The sequence below is a fragment of the Thalassophryne amazonica genome, chromosome 1 (genome assembly GCF_902500255.1).
Source record: "Thalassophryne amazonica chromosome 1, fThaAma1.1, whole genome shotgun sequence".
Classification (NCBI taxonomy): domain Eukaryota; kingdom Metazoa; phylum Chordata; class Actinopteri; order Batrachoidiformes; family Batrachoididae; genus Thalassophryne; species Thalassophryne amazonica.
In genome coordinates this window covers 42,419,316-42,426,197 of record NC_047103.1, presented here as the reverse complement: position 1 = coordinate 42,426,197, position 6,882 = coordinate 42,419,316, and positions in this window count along the sequence as shown.

Here is a 6,882-nt window from a genome sequence, read left to right as displayed (position 1 = left end):
ACAAACCGCTCAGCAACATGCGAAAGTGGGCTTGACCCTCCTTCCACCGGGGTTCTAACACTGGCACTTTACAGTGTGATCAGCCTGTGAGCGCGCAGCGCAGCGCACGGGAGCGATAGAAACACTAAACGACCGCTGCTGACGACGGGAGGGACATGATGACGGCGCTGGGAGTGGAATGTGTTCATTTATCATCAATGGCAGCATGTAAAATGACACGAAAGAAAGGAGCAGCACAACTCTTTTCTTCATCACACGACTCTCTGTGCGACCATGATTTTGGACATAAGTACACAAACGTATCCTCACAGGCAGATTATGTGTAATAAAGATATAAAGACGGGGTACTTTTACTTGCGGCCTGTAAACCTCAAACACTAAACTGAAAAACTGAATTAGGATGGTGCACACTGAATGCAAATACATAATCGCACATAAATAATCAAACAGAAAAAAAAATATTTGCATAAGCAAAATCCAAGATTTCTGAATTCATATTTTGAATTTACAACTCAATCTCAACCAAAATAGTCATAAATGGACCTAAAATAAAAAAAAAATCATCGCAAATCCGGTGTGGACACTCCAGTTAAATTTTTTTGGGGGAAATTACTATAAAATCCAAGCTACCACATATTTCTATCTTTGTGGGGATTGGTGAGGCCGATAATGATATTCTCCTCTTCCGCATTTTTTGTAGATTTTGGTCCAATATAAATGTTTGTGTGTGTGTGTGTGTGTGTGTGTGTGTGTGTGTGTGTGTGTGTGTGTGTGTGTGTGTGTGTGTGTGTGTGTGTGTGTGTGTGTGTGTGTGTGTGTACAATACAACTCTTATATCACAATATTTCTGTCTGTGTTTTGGATCAAATTTGCCACATGAATATGGCCCGATTTGAAATGCTTAAACAATCAAACGTTACAATAATTTTTTGTTAATAATTTTTGTTAAGGTGGAAAATGATTCCTTTGTGCTTTTCCATTGCATGGTTTCAGAAAGAAAAAACAAAAAAAAACAAAAAAAAAAAACAAGGGATAATAATCAAAGAATAGTGTTGTTGTGAAATCAGACATCACGGAGCAGTTTGCTCACAAGTTCACCTTAAATGCCCTTTTTGTTTAGTGTTCAACGCTTACCACTTTTTTATTGCAAATGATTTAATATTTTAAAGCTTTTTGTATTTTTTTGGTGCATATTTGCATTAAGATTATTTATTTATTTGCACAGCACTGTTTATATTAACATATATTTAATATTTTGATATTTATGCACCTGACATGACCTAGTGCCAGTTCATCAGAAAGCATATTTGGCGCATTTTTCCTCATTTATATGAATTCCCGACGTCCTACATCAGTTACAGCGATCACTTCTGGTAGTTCTTGCACAGAGTCAGAGATCAAATGATGAAAAGAAGAAATAAGAAGTTAAAATTTCCATAATGAATATTAGGGCTACATGAAGAAATGCGCAGCTTAAAAGGTCCTGCAGACAATGTGTGGAACTGTCATTTTGGTGCAGATAGAACGTCAGTTAGTTCCATATTTTCACTCTTAGTCTTTAGAGAGTATATTATGCACTTGAGGAAGATATACTTATACAACACTCGATCTATATGGGCAGAAGGCTGCAAAGAACTGCGTTCATGCTCATCTGGTGCATTTAGTGTGCGCATGGCGCACTTCTGTATGTTTTTTTTTTACACTTATACAGCAGCATGGTTCGCCGATGCACACTATTTTCTGTCCGTGCAACTTTCATTATTCGTCCATTCAACCCCCCCCCCCCCCCCCCCCCCCCCCCCCCCCTCGGCCCGACTGGAAGGCTAAGACGAGAGGGGGGAAAAGACTCCTCCATCACCCCCTTCTCTCCGTAACTTTGTTCCCTTCGGTCTGCGGATCAAAGGACTCCAAAATTGGTGTCCTGACGATGTACATTGTTGGGATGACAGGGGGACAATGCGGGAAGAAAGCGTGCTCTATAAGACATGTCAGCGCGCAGAAAGGAGAGGGAGGTGAGGCACAGAAAGGACCTGGTGTCGATTTAATACACCGAGTGGAGGAATTTAAAGCTTTTAACTGTGGCCAGCATGTTTTTCATATTTTATTCCACTTAGCATTCTTATCTGGAAGAAATGTTTTCAAAACATAGCGCAGTCCATAGCGAATATTTAGGATTTTAATATTGACGCACAGTAATATTTTCTCCAAACTGTGCGCCTCCCTACATCAAAATCTGGTGACAAGTATTACAACATGAGCAGCAGCATGCCAGCATTTATTCGGTGCTTTTACTCGACGCTTTTTTGTAACAACGCAACCCGAGGACGCGTAACAGGTGCGTAAAATCAAATCTTCACCGCAGCAACCTGCTGCTTCGACAAAGACTTTAAACAGATGAAAAGCAGCCGAAGTGACAGGAGAGCAAACATCGGCAGAATAAATATTTGTATTCATTTGAGAAATGAGGATTCGAACAACGAGAGAAAAGCCAACAAAGGCACAAAAAAACCAAGCATGAATGCAAGCATTGTTCCAGGCTTTTTAAATTCTGATTCACCATATCATAACCCCTGCGAGGAAAAAAACATCAATATCCCCGCGGAAAGGACGCGTTTCTATGGAAATCTAAAGAATTTTAACAGATCTGGGGAAGGAAGAAGGAGAGATTCAAAAGGATCAAAGGCTCAGATCGAGCAGGGTTTTTTTTTTTTTTTTTTTTTTTTTTTTTGCGCAAAGAAAAAAAACTGACTTTCAGGGGACTCGGCAACTTCTTTTTTTTTTTAGGTCCGTTTCTGCAGCGTGTCACTGTGAAAGTGGTCCTCCCAATCACAAAGCGACGAAACTATGAATAATATTCTGATAAGCAGGGGAAATGATTTTTTATATCTTTTGTGCCACCTAAAATAAAACATTTATAAGATCTTATAAATGTTTTATTTTAGGTGGCACAAAAGATATGAAAAATCATGCGTTTTCAATCAATAATCCTGCTTTACACCTAAATGACGCTTTGAATGCATTGCAAAATGGAAATTTGGAGTAAAAAACCCTCACGCGTAATAACGCACGAGAATATTTCAAAAGAATAAAATGTCTTTCTGCTGATAATCAGCATCCGGGAGGCTGACAGAAACGTCTCAATTGAAGGAGGCCTGCGCACATTTTTCTCCATGCGGCCTTTCAGGTGCCGTGACGCGCGGGCGGCACAGAAACAACACGAAAGTAAACAGGGACTAACAGGAGACTAGTCCCTTTGTTGTGCCAAAGGCAGCTGCCCGGCCCTCTATTATCCTGGAGCAGACTGACCGCATCCTTCCCGCTGCCCCCTCATCACGCCGCTGCACAAAAAGAGAGGGATGTTCTGCTTGCGTGGGTAACGCTGACGTCCCAGCCCTCAGCAGCCCCTGAAAAGTGTGGGAGTAGTGGACACGCAGCCTGATCTGCCACGTACAAAAGCTCTCCGTAGAGTCCCATAAGACTGAAAGGACTGGAGGGCTGCCGAGTTCTGAAAAAGGGTCGGAAGATTTAGAGAAAGAACGGAAGTCTTGCTGTTGTGCTTGATTTCCCTTCCTCAGGGATGGAGTGGGTGGAAAAAACGCACTTCGGCTCAGTTTATTCACATTTTAATGCGCAGAAAAGAGTCTATGCTCACCTGTTTAGTCTGGAGAGAATCCCCATGATCTAAATTCATTGCCTGAGGTACCTCTCATGCAGTGGGAAAAAAGGACAGAATGCACCCACTAATTTTCCCCACTGAAAACAATTCTTGTGCAATATTGGTGTTATTTGTGTTATATTGGTATTACAAAACATGGTTGCTTAAAGGGGAAAACCGAATTGGAACAAATCGTTCATTAACTGCATGTTATCTATCCCATTTAAATGATCAGTTTTGTGCGGGACTGGTTGACATAATTAGATTTAGTGAACACAACATTTCATTTTTAGTGTGGTATATGTGATTTCTAATTTCTTTTCATTACTAATATGTCAGCAAAAGACCCAATTTGTAATGTCTCAATGACAATTACAAAAACAACAATAATATTAGAGCCATGTGCCTTTTTTTTTTATTAAAGAAGGTAATATATTAAACAAATTTACAGCCTTCACACATCAACAAAAATCTGGTTACTTTATAAGTTTACGGCCCAATGAATGATTACAGAAAGAGAGCTACATAACACAATTAAAAAAATGAAAGACATCAGAGGGCTGATGCAAACCCTGCACACTGCAGAATAGCACACTGGGATATGTGCTCATGTTAGTAGTACATGCAAGCTTTCAAGTGTGCACAATGTTTTATGGTGATAGTTTGTTATCCTCCTACTTTTTGTGGAAAAGCAGCACAACTTCACTGTAAATTAAGAATTTAATGTGGAGTTGCATCCAGAAGGGCATCTGGTATAAAACTTGTCAGAAGGACCAAATTAACATGCAGATCCACCTCGAGAATAGAAATACAGAAGAAAAATTCTGTTGTTTGGACACATTGTGATCAGGTGAAACTGATGTACATATTTAAATTAATCCAGAATGAGATATGGCAAACAATGCATTTTTTGTTCAAACACTGGCTTCCTTGGTTGTGGAACTATAGTATACAAATAATGACTGTTTATGAGTGCAATCAGTGGCGGCGCCAGGAAATTTTGTTGGGGGTGCTGGGGGTGGGGGGGGGGGGATAAAGTTGGAGGGGCTCCACAAAATGTTGTCAAAATGAACAATGTATAGTCAGAGGTGTCAAGTAACAAAGTACAAATACTTCGTTACTGTACTTAAGTACACTTTTTAGGTATCTATACTTTACTCCATTACTTATTTTTCTGCCTACTTCTGACTTCTACTCATTACATTTTCACACAAGTATCTGTACTTTCTATTCTTTACATTTTTAAAACAAACAGCTTCGTTACTCTTGGCTTCAGTTTAATGTTTATATATATATTTCACGTCATGTGCGCCTGTAATCAACTTTTCTGCAGCACGGCTTTGCTTTGAATCGTGAACCAATCGAAGCAGTGGTTTGCAGATTGAAGCAATGCTTCGACCTATTGCTTCGTTTATTCTTTCTTACTTTCGCTTAATTTCCCCCCGCTAAAACCCTAAAGAGCATACTTCTGTGAGTATTATTTACCTTTTCTATGTTAAACCGACCTGTTATGGTCTTCTGAAACAGTTGATAGATGTATTTTATAACTTAAAAATGGGAGCGACGCTAACGCGTTAGCTTGTCTACGGCATTTTCAATGTTAAAAGTTAGCATTAAGCAACTGCAGCTCTCTTCACGTTCGGGTGCATTTGTTTTCAAATTGTAATATTTCTTAAATTTATTTTTGTTTATATATTAATAATCTAATGATTATTATATACAATTTTAGACAAAGAGGCAAAAAGAACCTGAATAGAAACACAACAGAAAATATAAAAGCAACTAACAATGAACATACATACATACATACATACATAAATAAGTGTTTCCTGTGAACACCTAGTGACTCTTACACCTCCACTTCATCCCTGTCTTATTTAATGACAGTTTGTTTCAGTCAAACCATATTTTCAATGTGTTAATTTCTTCAGTGATTTTCTCCGGAACTATCTGCCAAACTAGAAAACTGCTGCATCCTGGAATTAATTTGAATAAGGAAAGTTTTTTTTTTTTTGTTGTTGTTGTTGTTTTGTTTTTTCCTTCACTAAATGGATGCTGCACTCACTGCAGTTTATTGTCTGGAATAGTCCCAGATTGCATTTCAGAGCTTCTAGAATTGAAACATTTTCATGTAGGTGGTGTTGGGGGGTAATTTTGGGTTTTGGGCCACATGTAGAATGAATCGGTTTTTAAATTAAGCTTTCAATTCATATAGTGGCATCTACTTTTTTTTTTTTTTAAAGGTTACTTTATACTTTTATACTTTAAGTAGGTTTTGGAGCACATACTTTTTCACTTTTACTTGAGTAAAGACGTCAAGTTGATACTTCAACTTTTACCAGAGTGTTTTTAAACTGCAGTGTCTATACTTCTACTTAAGTAACAAATGTGTGTACTTTTGACACCACTGTATATAGTAAATTGCTTTATAAATACCAAGGTATATGTTTTAATAACCTGTGCTCCTCTAAAATGTGGTATCAATGCACACACACATCAATTAGAATCACATGCTTTGTGATCCACAAACACAAATTTCTGATTTGTAACTTGTGTGTGGGTTTTTACAAATAAATGTTTATTTGCAAAACGGAAAATTCTGTTTGTGAAGGGTGATTCAGCATTGGTGGATCACCGAACACACACATTCATCACTTTGCTCAGTTACGCAATATTGAGACATTCTCAGCGCAAAACTGCAGTTGAGATCCACAAATATGCCAGTCGCTATTCACATTACTGGCAGAATTATTGGGGGGCTGAGGGGGGACTTAGCTCATTATTGGGGGGGCTTAAGCCCCCCCAAGCCCCCCCTTGGTGCCACTACTGAGTGCAATGGTATGAATATTCATCATCTTGAGCTATCCCACCTAGTTTGGTGAAAATTCACCAAACCAGTTTTTATTTTAGTTATCTTGTTGACCAGACTGACACACAGGACCGCAATATCCTGCTTCAACAGGTGCACAAGGTAACAAATGCATAATAGTCAATCACACCACATCTTTGGTTTAGTTTTTATGCTTTTCAATGACATGATAGTTGGAAGTTTATTATTTTTGCAGTATTTTTGGTTCATGTTTTTTTTAAATCATGGCTGAAGATTTTTGCACAAACATGCAAGCCTATGAATACTAACCCAACAATATTCTCTGCTCCCTTTTTAAAAACCATTTAACTCAAAATTCTGATAATTCTTTGTTGCTTAAGAAAACTGCACATTACTT